Source organism: Trachurus trachurus (genome assembly GCF_905171665.1).
Source record: "Trachurus trachurus genome assembly, chromosome: 2".
Classification (NCBI taxonomy): domain Eukaryota; kingdom Metazoa; phylum Chordata; class Actinopteri; order Carangiformes; family Carangidae; genus Trachurus; species Trachurus trachurus.
In genome coordinates this window covers 14,267,548-14,283,548 of record NC_139914.1, presented here as the reverse complement: position 1 = coordinate 14,283,548, position 16,001 = coordinate 14,267,548, and positions in this window count along the sequence as shown.

Genomic DNA, 16,001 nt, shown 5'->3' with positions numbered 1-16,001 from the left:
AATACACTATGACCATTGTCTCTGTCACACCGATTAATGGTACAGTGGGTTGCGCTGCCGCTTTGGGCACAGCAGATCATGGGTTCGATCCCCAGGGGTGACAGAGAGAAAAGAAGAAGGCTGGTTGGAGCGATGCATGAGAAGTGAGTAAATAAGTGGGATTTTATTGACTTTATTACTCCAAAATACAATAATAGTTAATAATAGTTTCTACTTTTGTTTATTTTTATTTACTACTTACTTTTAGTTACTTATTATTACTTTTATTTTTCTACTTTTAACTAGTCAATTCTACTTTTAGTTCCTATTTTAGGACCTATTTAAGCACATTCATTCACGCATTCATACAGACGGACGAACAACACAACACAGAGACGAACAACACAACACAGAGACGAACGAGACGAACGACACATAAGTCGGGCCCAGTCGGGTCAAGTCGGGACCGGTAGGGGCCGGTCGGGTCGGGTCAGGCCCGGTAGGGGCCGGTCGGGTCGTGACCGGTAGGGGCCGGTCATTAGTCGGTAACGCCCTTGTCCGGCCTTCTTCTGTCCCACCGTTGGGGAGGGGAGGGGACTGCTCCCACTGGGGCTCGAACCCGTGATCTTCGCTACCCAAAGCGGTAACGCAACACACTCGACCACCGAGCCCGAGACAATGCACTGGTCATAGTGTATTTGACATCGTCAAAGCAGCTACAAAGAAACTTAAGGAGAAAACCTCTCTCTGTCCACCCTGGGGCTCGAACCCGTGGTCTGCTGCACCCAAAGCGGCAGCGCAACCCACTGTACCATTAATCGGTGTGACAGAGCCATTGGTCATAGTGTATCTGACATCGTCAAAGCAGCACATACAAAGAAGGAGAAAACCAAGAAGTCAACACCAGAGCTCGAACCTCCGCAGGCACTAACATGAGATGTTCCTCTGCGCCACCAGACCACCAGCAGCTCCAGGTGTCAACATGTGGACTTTGTACTGCAGAGTGTTTGAATGTTGAGCTGAAGAGATGTAGTTGTCTCATGAAGATGAGTAAGTGAATAATTTTGACAGTCTCCTTCATTGACATGTTTGGTTGGTCTTTGTTGATCAGATTGTTTTGGAGCAGGATGATGATGATGTTGATGTTGATGAAAACTGTGCATGGTGTCGATCTCGCGACCACTGCGTTTACAGGCAAGGAACAACTCCATTGCACCACGACGAGATGATACAAAAAAACAAAACAATGTTCATTTCCTAACTACACGTTATGTCATTCAATCAATGTTGGACTTGACCTTGATTTTAGATCAGTTTGCACCATTTTTAATACTTTCCACTAAATAAACACTAAAAAAAAAGTCATTACACCACTGGTGTTGAAGTGGTTGTGGAAGTAGTTGTATAATCTAAATCTAAAGTATTATATTCATAGATCTGGATATCTATACATACATATAAATATATATGTATATATTAAGTATGTACTATATTGTATATATAAAGTATTTATATATGATATGTAATATATATATAAATTATATATGTATAAATATATAATATAAATATAATATATATATTTTATATATATATATATATATATATATATATATAAATATATAATATAAATATAATATATATATTTTATATATATATATATATATAAATATATTATATATAAATATTTTATATATATATAAAACATTATTAATCTCTATTATGCTTTGGAAAAAAAAGGATTACACCACTGGTGTTGAAGCCGAAGGTTGTGGGTTCAAGATCGGCCATGAACTAACTATCTCTTGTCCTACCAACCACCTGTTCTATTACGGCTAGTGCTAATCTACATACTACTACATACTATCTTCATACATGATCTACATACTAGATCTTACTATGGTTACTATAACTATGGTGTTGGAGTGCGGGGGGAAAGTCCCCCGCCTACCCTGGCGTCCTGACTCCTCCTACCTATGTATTATTTACCGCATGGTCGGATTTGAACTCACAACTCTTGACTCCAACACCAGTGGTGTAACCCTCTCGGCCACCCAGCCGAGCTGGCTTCTTCACCGGCTCCTGGTGTATTTGAGCTCAACATGGAAAGGAAAGCCACCAGAGAAAAGCAAGTTGGCAAGAGCAGGGATTGAACCAGCGACCACTAAGCCCACAGTCAGGAGTTTATCCTGTAGGCCACCACCAGATACGGGACGTGAAGATGTGGGACTTGTACTGACCGGGATGGCTCACAGCACAGCAGCAGAAAGCAAAGACACCAAAAGTGTAACCATAACCCTAACAGTAGAAATTCCCAAGTGTGTAGTTTCAGGTTGAGTGGTGGTCTAGTGGAACATGCTCCTGTCTGAGGACTGAGAGGTTGGAAGTTCAAAACCAACTCCAACCAACTTGTTCAAGGATTGAAATTTCAGTATTGTTGTTGGTAGATATGCTGTTGCTCTTTAGTTAGAAAATCACAATTGTTTAAATGTTAAAATAGGGTGCAAACTGATCTAAAAACAAGGAAAAGTCCAATGTTGGTTGAATAACATAACATTTACAAAATAATGTTGATACAACACTGCTTCAATGATATATATGTATATATGTGACAGTTGAGGGTCCTGTCACAATGCCTCCAATTGATGATGCGCCCTGGCTACTTGGCTGAAGATGTCCCTTTGGGTGACTGGTAAGCGTGCAAGATTCTTACCTGGGAGGTGTGGGTTCAATCCCCGCCTGGGCCCTCTTCACCTTACCACATATATCATTCATGAGATATCATAAATGTTATGTACATATATAAAATTACTATTGTATATTATGCTTTGGGGAAAAAAATCATTACACCACTGGTGTTGAAGTGGTTGTGGAAGTAGTTGTATAATCTAAATCTAAAGTATTATATTCATAGATCTGGATATCTATACATACATATAAATATATATGTATATATTAAGTATGTACTATATTGTATATTTAAAGTATTTATATATGTAATATATATATAAATTAAATATATATATATATATATATACATATATAAATATATTATATATATATATATATATATATATATATATATATATATATATATATTATATATTATGTGTATTATATATTTATATAAATATATATTATATATATATAAATATATTATATATTATATATATATTATATTATATTATATATATATATAATATATATATTATATATTTATTTATATATTTATATTATTATTATTATTTATATAGATATATATATTATTATATATAAATGAATATAAAACATTATTAATCTCTATTATGCTTTGAAAAAAAAGGATTACACCACTGGTGTTGAAGCCGAAGGTTGTGGGTTCAAGATCGGCCATGAACTAACTATCTCTTGTCCTACCAACCACCTGTTCTATTACGGCTAGTGCTAATCTACATACTACTACATACTATCTTCATACATGATCTACTTACTAGATCTTACTATGGTTACTATGTTTACTATAACTATGGTGTTGGATTGCGGGGGGGAAAGTCCCCCGCCTACCCTGGCGTCCTGACTCCTCCTACCTATGTATTATTTACCGCATGGTCGGTTTTGAACTCACAACTCTTGACTCCAACACCAGTGGTGTAACCCTCTCGGCCACCCAGCCGAGCTGGCTTCTTCACCGGCTCCTGGTGTATTTGAGCTCAACATGGAAAGGAAAGCCACCAGAGAAAAGCAAGTTGGCAAGAGCAGGGATTGAACCAGCGATCACTAAGTCCACAGTCAGGAGTTTATCCTGTAGGCCACCACCAGATATGGTACTTGAAGGTGTGGGACTTGTACTGACCGGGATGGCTCACAGCACAGCAGCAGAAAGCAAAGACACCAAAAGTGACAAACAGTAGAAATTCCCAAGTGTGAAGTTTCAGGTTGAGTGGTGGTCTAGTGGAACATGCTCCTGTCTGAGGACTGAGAGGTTGGAGGTTCGGATCCAACCCAAACCAACTTGTTCAATGGTTGAAATTTCAACATTGTTGTTGGTAGAAATACCATTGAAATGCCGTTGATGTTTAGTTAGGAAATCAACATTGTTTCAATATTAAAAATGGTGCAAACTGATCTAAAATCAAGGTCAAGTCCAACATTGATTGAATGACATAACGTTGACAAAATAATGTTGATACAACACAACACATTGGTGGTTATTTGTTCTATAGACGGAGGAACTTTGTTCTTGCTTGTTTTGTATGATCCAAGTCAGATACATAAAAGTCTTAATTTTACAAACCTGATATAAACTGCTTCTCTTAGACTAGGAGCTTGTTCTTCAGAGTCGATCAATAACATTATCAATATGCCTAAAATGCCTGATAGGATTATTCTATCCTGCTGTGTTTTGTGGGCATGGTTCGCTCAGTGCAGAAAGACACCAAAGGAAACCAAAGGAAATACTTCTATGCACAATACTATCTATAATATGAAGCTTTTAAATATTATTGTTACCAAAATAAGAGTTGGAAATCCAGTGAATTGACTCTTTACTTACTAACATATGGTTATAATGGGGCATGACAAGTCGTTGTGTTTGTGTGAGATAGAGATGCCTCAGTTGACTGTAATGATGATCACACATTCACCATGGCAACACACCGCCTCCCTACTTTTGTCTGTGTGAGTGAGTGACTGTTAAATACCACTGAGTTCCAGCTGTGTGAGAAACATCAATTTGTTTTTAATTCATTATTTTCTTCTTTCTCTTTTATGTCTGTAAATATTTGGCTCAGTGCAAGTATGAAAATATATATAATATAATATATAATAATAATAATAATAATAATAATAATAATAATAATAATAATAATAATAATAATAATAATAACGAGGAGCTTTCTGTCTGTCTGCTTTAGTTTCTGAGTCTGACTCTGAACGACTTCCCTCCTCCTAATCTAGGTCAGCTCTCTTGTTCTGATCTCTGTTCCATTTGACTGCAATCGACACTCCAATAAATGATATGCGGAGTTTCTATCTGTGTTGCCATGGTTACTGGCGTGACGTGGCCATGCGGCGCCGGAGGGGAGGGGCCATCGATTGGGAGATGTCCAATGCTGATCCTCGTTTACATAGCATCAAGGTTATAGGAACAGGTGTGGAAGCTTGTAGATTCGATGAAGCTTTAAAAGACTTGGATGTGTAACTGTAGGGTTTGTGACATCACAACTCACTGGAGCCAATCATGCTCCACTTTGAAGCTTAGACAGGTGATATGGACACCTGGTTGCTGCGACAGGGGCATGGTTATAAAAAAAAAAGTGTTTCAATAAGCCAATCACATGGTAAAGAGTGACTGAATCAACATGTTACTCAATAAGACAAGCAGGGCTGTTGCTAGGAATTCTGGGCCCCATGAAAGAACATCAACCTGCCAATGGGAGTCGGGATGGAAATTAGCCACTTGGCTACAATCCCACATATTTACACAACACATATGTACTGTTCCCATTTTAAAAATAAAACAAAATCTGAAGTCTAAGGAAACACCACAAATCACAATATTTGATATACGTATTTGCTGTCATGATAAATAATATAATAAATCTGAAGTTCATTGTAAAATTATGGACAAATGTGGGTGAAACAAAACACTGTCGACCTGTTATACAATTCACATGTCACAAAAGAGCTCTGATCTTCTGAGGCTCTATCTTAATGTTTCATCTGCTTTATCCCAACATCTAAGCACATGTTCAAGTCACTGTGCTGCATGCGCCTGTATATGTTCCACACATATCATCTCTTGACAATACTCCTTAAAATAACAATGAATTATTCTGCAGCTGACTTAAGACCAGTTTTTTTGCTTGTTTTAAGACCAACCAACCCGTGGTTGCACAGATTAATCCATAAGCGCTTGGCACTGGGTATAAAATAAAGCCCTACGAGGAAGAAAAACATAAAATTATTGTCTTCAAGGTTTGAAAAATGTTGGTTTCAGGCAACACACACATCATGGAACCTTTAAGAGCAGGTGTTTATTAGCATCACAGATCTGTATCAACACAAGTTGCTTCTGATATATCTGTAGTACATTGTATTTAAAAAGTATAACTAGCTGTGTACTGTTTCAGGCCATGTTGAAAATGATGCATCTACGTTTTACATGAAACAGTATACTGTAATAGAAAGTACAAACAGCCATAAAGCATTTTACAGACAATTAAACCACCAGAGGGTCGTGTGTGTTTTTTTTTCTTCTTCCCAGAATCCACCACAGGAAACAGAGCAAGGAAGCTCACCGTTTTAAAGAGTAAATCAACTGTAATTGATATGGAGCAGTAAACTGATGTTTGAGCTACTGATACCGGAGGGCTTTTATTTTGACATTCAACAACTTACACTACTATTACGTAAAGAACTTTTAAAAATAGATCAGAGTATGAAAATGATACTCAATACGTCAGAAACCACAGTTGAAGCGAGAGCGGTTCGGGGCTCAGTGGAAACAACAGTGTGAAGTCGACTTCTACTTCTTCTTCGATGTGGTTGACTGCAGGACTCTTGTCAAACAGGCCGGTTTGACAGGAGTCCTGCAGGACCGACATGTTTCAACTCCACAAGGACACGAGAATGCAGACTGAATATGTAGGACTGGGTTTTTGAAATGCAGAACATAGATTTCTCAGCGGCATTTAAGTTGAAACCGGATTCTGTCTCGTTGTCCTCAATGGTTTGAAGATACAGTTCTACCTTAAAAGTTCGGTACAACTTCTTATTCTGTGGTTTTTCTAGAGTTTCTTCTATTTTAAGGGATAAGGGATACGCCAAAACATTTTTTTCTTGTCTTGCCTCACTCCCAAGTCCATGACAAGCAGATAGACACCATCCTTTCGACTGTGCGTGCAGTAACAAGGGAGATACGGGCAGAGCTGGCACACCGCTAATTAGCTTAGCTCAAATGCTGGAAGTGCATGGGTAGTGTTAGCCTGCCTCCTGCCCGAGCCGAAATCAGCAGTCAGAAGCTGATTTTATTTTAACTCTAAACTCTGTAAATATATCACTTTATCAACATTTCAAACATGTTTAGGTGAGAAAGTAGCCGTTTAGATCAGCAGTGTGTCGTTAATTTGTCTAAATACAAATTTGTCTTACAATTTTTTTCGGACGAATTCGGTGCTACTCAAGGTAGCCATTGTGACCAACGCACTTCCTGTTACTTTCACAAAATAAAAACACCCGTTGCCCTTTAAATACAGAAAACCATGACAATAGAATTTGTGCTTTTACTTTGAAACAGGAAGCTAACCTACCCTCGATGTAGCTAGCTTGAACCAAAATAAAGCGTCTTTGCTTGAACCCTCCGTTTTGACCAATCTTGTCCCGTTAGCGGCATTTGACCGCTCAAGATGCCTTACCGGAGAGTTTTGTCAGCTCTGAGACGAAGATCGGCCCGCCGGTTTCCGTTTAGAGTTGCTGAAGAGTTTCTCTGATGTCTTTAGGTGGAGGCAGGCTAACATTACCGATACACTTCCAGCGTTTGAGCTAAGCTAATTAGCGGTGCGCCAGCTCTGCCTCTGTATCTCCCTTGTTACTGCACGCACAGTCGAAAGGATGGTGTCTATCTGCTTGTCATGGACCCGGGAGTGAGGCAAGACACAAAAATTTTTTTGGGGCGTAACAGAAAAACCATTGAGTCTCAGAGTACGTTCATACCTTTGGTATGGACAGTCCTTTCCGGTGAGTTCTCAACAGTTGGTTTGTCCCTGGGACTAAAGGACACATCAACTCTATGCTGCACAGACATAGAGATGATGGTGAAGAACCTTGTATAGGATTAGCACAATCATTTCAGAGACAGAAATCTGACCCATGTTCACATAAAAACACCAAAGGTAAGTGGGAAACGTGATTAAGCTAGTACCATCATGGCAGCACCAACATGTAGATCCAGGAACTGTAAAGGTTCATTCATGTGCTTACTGAGAGTCATTGGTTGGAAATGTTCTATGTGCTCCAAGAGTTCCAGAGTCCAGTTCCAGAGTCCAGTTCCAGAGTCCAGAATAATTCAGAACACCGGAAACAGGTACAGTTGATTTCCCCTTTCAAGAGTCCCCCTCGTTGCATCCTGTGAGACATTGGGAACCCAACTCTGGTAGAGTAGCAGTTTGAATTTAAAGCATATACAGTACATGTACAGATGGTCATAAAGGAAACATGGACGTGATGTCCCTTTAGTTTTATATTACAGATCTCCAGCTTCCATTATACAGGGATGAATCAGTTCTCTTCAATATGGTGGAAATGTTTCGTCACTTGATGTCACTGAGTTTGAACTTTATCAATATTCTGACAAAATAAGACTAAAACTCACAATTTCTTTAGATCACTATACAGTACATGCTCTGTACAGAGGGAGGGGGATATATTTCATTTATATGAGGTCTCTGCTGTGTCTCAAATCACTCAAAGTACACAGTGTACTAGTTTATAGTTTGTGTATTTGTATATTTTCCCAAAAAAACATCCAGGGGCTTCAGTATTACCATTATCGCCATTATTATTACATTGCATGTTGCTGTCAATGTGGAGGTATGTGAACTGAGACCCAGCAGTTGGAATGATTCAGTATTAAGTGATACATGAAGCTCAAATACTGTGGTATTATTGTTGTGTATTTACAGCAATGCACTTGAAACTGAACATACTAGTGACTGGTTACCGACTGTGTTTTGTACATTACAGTGAGTTTTATTTATAAATGTTTAAAAATGCTTTGACAGTGTTTGACGGTTAAAATACCAGATCAAATGAAAGGTCAGGGAGGTTCCTCCAGGTGTTTTTAGTCTTACAGCTGTACAGAGTGCAGCCTTTAGTCCTGAAGACATGTTGAATTGTCATAACAAAACATTACTCATCATATTTATCATCACCATCTGTGTACTAAGCCATGCATTGGCTGTTTATTGGCCACTTTCCATAACTGAGAAAACCTTAAGGAGGGCATGCTCCTCAGGGCTGCCCTTTGAATTTTTAGGGTCAGATATTATAATAATCTCAACACCACGGTAATTTACTTTGGTTGTTTGTTCTCTTTTAATCTGCAGGTCTTTGTTGTTTTTGCAGGTGAACATCTCTAGATGTTTCTCCTACCACCTAAAGGAAGAACAACTCCGTCTGTGCAGGAAACACCTCTTCTAATGGCTACTTCCAGCAGGATGTTACTAAGCTACAGTTGTCTCAAACTGTTTCCACCAACCTCTTTTCTAAGCATGGGTATGGTTTTACAGTCCTTCCAATACAAACACCACAATGTAAGTAGTTTAAGGTAATGTATTTTCAAAACTAACCAGAAGAAGACCATGGATTGGATTGGATGGATTTGGTGCAGTGGAAGCAATTTGGTCAATGAAGCCAAATATTCACATTTTATACCCACCTGTAGCCATTAGCAGAAACAACAAAACCAATCTACACAGAGCTGGAGAGTGTTTGTTGGAAGTGGGAGGAAGGTTGTTCCATTGGAAACATCAATCATACTTATTGGACTTATTGTATGACCACAGATTCAATGTTCCCTTTGGGTGAGAGTCTGGTTATTACTGTGGTACCACTCTGTCAGAGGCACAGAGGGGTGATTGCAAAAACCAACTGGAGAGGAGTTTGTTTTTCTGTGATCTTTGATGGCCTTGTGGAGGAAAGAGAGCTGACAGGAGATAAGGGCAGAAAGAAGACCTTCTGAAAACTGAACACTGGACTAGGAGATGATGTGGTTAGACTATCGACCCTCACACCACCAGGATACCATGAGCATGATGATTCCTCAACCATAAGCGGGTTGTAAGTTTGGGCTCCAAGCAAAGAGAGCCTTACTTGAGGGCCTATCTCAGTTGTGCTTGGTCCGACATCATTATTATTCATTAAAAATGTTTTGGGGTTCTCTAAAATACTTATTTTCTTTTTCCTGGCACAGCACATCTATGTTGTTGCTACATTCTTGTTCTTATCTGCTATATAAACATTTTGTTGTGTAGTTTTAAGGGACATGTCCTGAATACAAAATTGAAAACATAAATTTCCCAGAAGCTTTGCCAGGATGCAGAGATTGCATTTGGAAAACTAAAACAGACTTGTTTTTTTTTTTGTTATGTCCCAGTTTGGCAATTTAGGTTAGTCAGATGAACATTCTTGTGAATGCTGTGCTCAGTGAAGATTTTCATTCTTTTAGTCAGTAAAGCAGTCATGCAGTCAGTCCAGTCATCCATTCTGCACACCAAGTAAGTGTGTCAGCTAATTAACCAGTGACACTTTCTGTGATCACACCCTGTAGTCTATTTGTAATATCTGACACTTTCAGAATATTTGACTTTCTTTTTTCCTCTTTCTATATCAATTAAGGCTGCTCCCTGATGGTTAATCAAACAACAGTCCATGAGAGGAGGTTTATACCAAGTGTGATTGGATCAGTTGGCCACAGAAAGTAATGCTTATTGTAACTCAATCACTCAAGAACGGCCATAATTCAAATGTAACAGTGCATCTTGGGTTCTGCTAACTAGAAAAGTGCACTAAATAACAAATGGGATGTAGATAGCATTGCACAATGAAAAGAGGCAACAACTTCTGCCCAACATCAAGCCGATATTTTTCTCTATAGTAGTCAGCAGCAGTTCAAAATACAGGACAAACAGTAGAAACAGAAGAGCCAAAACTAAGGGAATAAGTCAACTTGAATTTTGGAATTCACTCTTATGAGGATGTTCATATCTGCAAATGTCCTGAATTATTATATATAACATTTCGGTGAAACTACTGGTTGTTATATAACAATTTTCAATCATTTACTAAGCAAAGATATTCCAAGAGAGAGAAACACAGCGAAAATGAAAGTGATCAGAGGTGATAGAGAGCATGAAGAATAATGACTACAGGAGGAAAGGCTGCAGGGAAGAGAACAGAATGAATCTCCACAAGCTTTTTGAAAATTTCCTGCAGAGTCTCCAGTGGCTCACTAACAACAACTGACAGCAAGAAAAAGGGAAATGTTTCACTTATTGTGTCTCTTTGGAAGTCACTTCTGCTGTTTCTGCATGTTGTGACAATCATACAGTCATATTAGAAACTGCAGTCGCACTCTGCAGGGACAAAACATGCTGATAGAGATGAGAACAAATTTTAGGTTTTAGTCAGAATGCATTAACTCGAGTTGAGAAAGGAATCCATAGGTGTTGGTGGATTCGACTTGAAATCATGCTGCAAAAACAGATAGATGAAATGAAGTGAGATGAGACGAGGAATGCTCTGCAGCAAAGATCATGACCTAAATTCAAACCAGAGATGATGTAATCACAGAATGTGGTGTGTATTCTCCTCACTAGGCCACCAGGGCAAACCTTCAGTTCGGTAAAGGAGCAGCAGAGACGGTGACACACTGGAACAAATAAAACGATAATTAAATAACAAAATTCCAGATAATTTTTTCATGATTTGTCACTCAGCCAAACCAATTCTTTGAAAACCATCAGAATTTTAAGAACTGATTCAAAATCCCTATAATAACCACTATCTATGTACTCCATTCATGAGTTTAAACAAACTTCTAGAGATTCTAGAGACGTAAATTGTTGGATTTTGTGGAATTTTTTTGTGTGGAATTTTTACTTGTTACAAGAGACCTGAGACAATGTAGGCTGGTCCAGGATGGATGGATGGACATATATATAAAACTACTTAAATATCATCAACCCTGAGAAGACGCCACAACATTGGTTGGGTGTTTTTTAGCTGCAATGCAACTTTGGAGTCAAAGTTTTTAAAGGGATAGTTCCAACATTTTGGCAAATTGGCCAATTGCCATAATCGGTATAGTCATAGCAGTAGGTTTGTTACCTTTATTTGTCGGTGCGAGCTATCTCTTGAACGGCCGAGCCGAGCAGCGAGCTGCTCAGAGCTACGTGAACCTACTGCTATGACTATAGGGAGTATGGCAATAGGCCAATTTGCCAAAATGTTGAACTATCCCTTTAACATAGGTTTTGACATTTAATTACTTTTTCTTATATTTTATAGTGCACCAACAAACATTAAGAAAACTCAGAACTTTGATCTCTATCCTGCTGGAAGTAGCCTTTAGAAGATGGTAAACTATGGCCTTAAAGGACACAGAGTGGTTATCTGAGTGACTGTAGACCTTCTGTGAGCTCGGTTTTTGGCCATTTCCCTGTGACTTATATCATCAACAAAAATGCTCAACTTTAGTTGGTGCTCCATTTAACTACAAAGTCTACAGTGTGAAAATACAAGGGATCAGCTTTTGCTGTATCTTAATGGCAAAAATCATGAAAATCTGAGCTTCTGAGATCCTCAGCTGGATCTGCTGCTGTACAATGGCTGTTTGGACAATATGAATATCATAAGTACAAGTACAGATGCTTCAGGCCCTGTGTGGATGAATTTTATGTCATTATTTTTTTCCCCCCTAGGTTCTTGACAGGTCCCTGATCCACACTAAGCCGACACAGTCACATTAAGAAGCAGAAACCTGCTGAGTCACAGAAGATTTGTTTGCACTTTGGCTGACAAAGTTTTCATTTCTCAAACAGGACGGGACAAATTCTGGTTAGACATGAATAGCGTCTAATGTCCTTAAAGACCTAAAGCCTGCGTAAAACCTGACGTGTCCTCAAACCACTCAGTACCTAAAAGATGACATCACTTCCCATGAGTCAAAGTGCTTCTGCAGACACACACATGGAATAAATCAGATAAACAGGAAATAATCCTGATTATAGATCAATTATAGCGTCTTCTGTTTCCTGACTGACTCTATCTCCAACAGGCAGATGGGGACTGAACAAAGAATTCCCGTTTTCCTCTATCCTCCTTCCATCGTGTCCTACTTTTTGTCCTCCCCATTCCTTCAACTTCTCCCTGTGTGACTTCCTCCTCCATTTCGTTTCTTCAGTCTCTCTACTCCCTTGTACTTCACTTCCCTCCTCCCTTCTTTGTTGCGCTGTTGTCTAAACAAGCTGTTTATTCTTTGCTGTTCTTTTTCTACACCCCCAAAACTTGCCATGAAGGAGGCGATTAGATGTCGAGGCTGTACCAGACTGTATACTTGTTTTTTCTGCTGTAACTATAGAGGTTTTAAAGGGATACGCCAACATTATTTTTCATGTCTCGCCTCACTCCCGAGTCCATGACAAGCAGATAGACACCATCCTTTCGACGGTGCGTGCAGTAATAAGGGAGATACGGGCAGAGCTGGCGCACCGCTAATTAGCTTAGTGGTGTTTTAGCTTATTTTAGCTCTAAACTCTGTAAATATATCACTTTATCGACATTTCAAACATTTTTAGGCGAGAAAGTAGCCGTTTAGATCAGCAGTGTGTTGTTAATTTGTCTAAATACCAGCTCTTTACAATTTTGTTCGGATAGGAAAGTTAACTAGACCCTTATAAACTATGATGATCGTTAGCCTTCATAGAAATATGTTATTCTGGTTTATCTTTTCAATAATCCTCAGAAAAAGATGAATAAATACCCAACTGTTGACTAATAGTTCTAAGAACTTTAGAAACAGGAAATAACATTGTCAGTGAACAGATGGTGTCAAGATGTTTCTTTGCTGTGGCGCCGGCTGAGGACAACCGGTCAGTAGTCTGACCAATGAATGACCAGTATTTTCATCTACCGCCCACACTTAACAAATATAAGAGCATTGTGTGGCTGATTGCCACAGAATTAACTGGCAAACTGAACTCCTTGGAGGATGAACTGTGTGTGGTTTAATGACTGATTCCTTTGGCATCACTCTGAGGACGAGTTGCCAAAGTGCTATCAGAAATAAACAGTTTATCCAGTCCTGGTCCTCATGGAATATGTCCTCATTATGTAGACCGCTTCTACTTTCACAACAAATACATAGATATCAATACTGCTGCTATCTGATTGGCCGATGTTCTAAGCATGTTGGTCATTCCTCCTCACCAGGGGCCATGAATAAAACTCAGATTCACATTCTTTCCATGAAAATGATCAAGCCGTGCTGTTGCATGGTTCTGCTTTATCAATCTCACCTCATTTAGAAATTGGATGCACACGCACATTCCCACTCCAAGAATTAGCCATAAACAGATAACATTAAAGTGGATCAGTTTATCTGCTGTTTTATTTGCATATTAATTGATCTCATTTATCATTTCTTGATGTTTTGATTGTCTTATCCAATGAGTTTTATGGCCTCTGTATCCATAGAAACAATGATAAAGATCGGTTATTGATCTGATTGCATCCGAGTGTCCCCTGCTCTATGTGCCATGCGTACCTGCCTTTGTTACCATGGTTACTATAGGGCTGGGACGATATTCTTTTCTCCCGATTTGATTCTTCTACGATTTTTTGGATGGCGATTCAATTTAAATTGCGATTCTACGATATTGCGGATTCTCTCGATTTTTAACATTTATCTGCACACAAATACTGTAGGAGCCTATAAATTAACATACTCCATTATAAAGTGAACTTAAACCCTTTTCAAAACCTGGACTCTCTGTATATAAAAAAGGCTAACAAATGCACATTGCACAATATTTAAAACCCCCCCCCCCCCCAAAAAAAAATCAGTAATAATAAAAAAATCAATAAAAAAATCGTCAAAAAAGATATCGCGATATTTACGTGAATCGATTTTTTTCTCCCACCCCTAATGGTTACTATGATAACCGCCATTGTTTGGCTAGGTTTAGGAAAAAAATGTGGTTAAAATAAATACCTCCTCTCAATATTGTACAATCTCGCTGTTGTCACGGTAACAACAATAGCAACGGTAACATAAAGTGCAAATTTTACATGGGAATCGAACACTGTTCTCCATATTCATCCTCACGTAATTCCTCCGTCATAATTCTTACGACCACTAGATGTCGCCTAGCAACAAAACGTGACTGTGAGGTCAAGAAAAACCCACAGCGACCGAGCACCACTGATAGATAATGATCACTGCTGCGACTGTGACAGACTGTAGCTAAGATTATTCCTGTTGCCGCGCCTGCAGCAGCATTAGTCATGACGACCGCAGTGGAGTTTTTAATTGGTGTTGGAGCTTGTTCCTTAACTCCTGTAGCGTATGTTAAAAAAAAACAGAGGGAAGTCAGATAATTGGTGCTGTCTCGGTTAAGTTCTGTGACTAACAATCATCTGTAGGATAATCTATGCAAATGTGTCTTCTCTTTGGAAGGAACTTTCTGCTAATTGTTGCCATCCATCAGCACATACTGTCATTCAGATACATCCCTCTGTTCATCTGTTTTCCCCCTGCCTCCATCTGCTGTCCCACCACACTCTTAGAAATAAGGGTTCTAAAAGTGTTCTTCTCCAAGGGCTGAGGTTCTACCTGGAACTATTTGCTTGAGGGTTCTTGGTAACATTAAAGCAGAAGTAAGCGATCCGGTCGTTTTGGCTAATGCTGCGTTCCAGGCAGGCTTTTGAAACCGTAAATTACAGCTTCAAGTCACGACTTACGACTTTGTAGCGTTCCAGGCAACCCACTCGTGTTTCTCCGACCTGTTTTACCTGTGAAAGTCACTATAACGGCCACTCGTAACTTCTGACCCGTGAACTCGTACCAGATCGAACTGGTATGACTTCACACGTCGGAAAAACACGAGTTACGGGTTGCCTTGAACGCACCATAACAGTCCTCGTCGCTACGTCGCCACATTCACGGCGTTCCTTGGCTGCACACACAGCCCTGCATGCCGTTCTCTCTCCTCATTGGATAAAAACTGTAGGATACGAGAAAAGTTTTCTCCTCGGCTCAGAGCAGAGCAGAGGGACTGAGAGACCCGTGTTTCAGACCAAACACTCTATGTAAGTGATTGCTGTCGGAAGATAGAACTATTTAAGACTTATATTAACACAAATATATCGCTTACTTCTGCTTTAAGGGTTCCAGTAAGAACCATTTTGATCCAGAGAATCCTTAAAAACCTTTTCCCCAAAGAAATGGTTTTTCAAGGGTTCTTGGTGAAACTCCCTGTGTGGGTTCT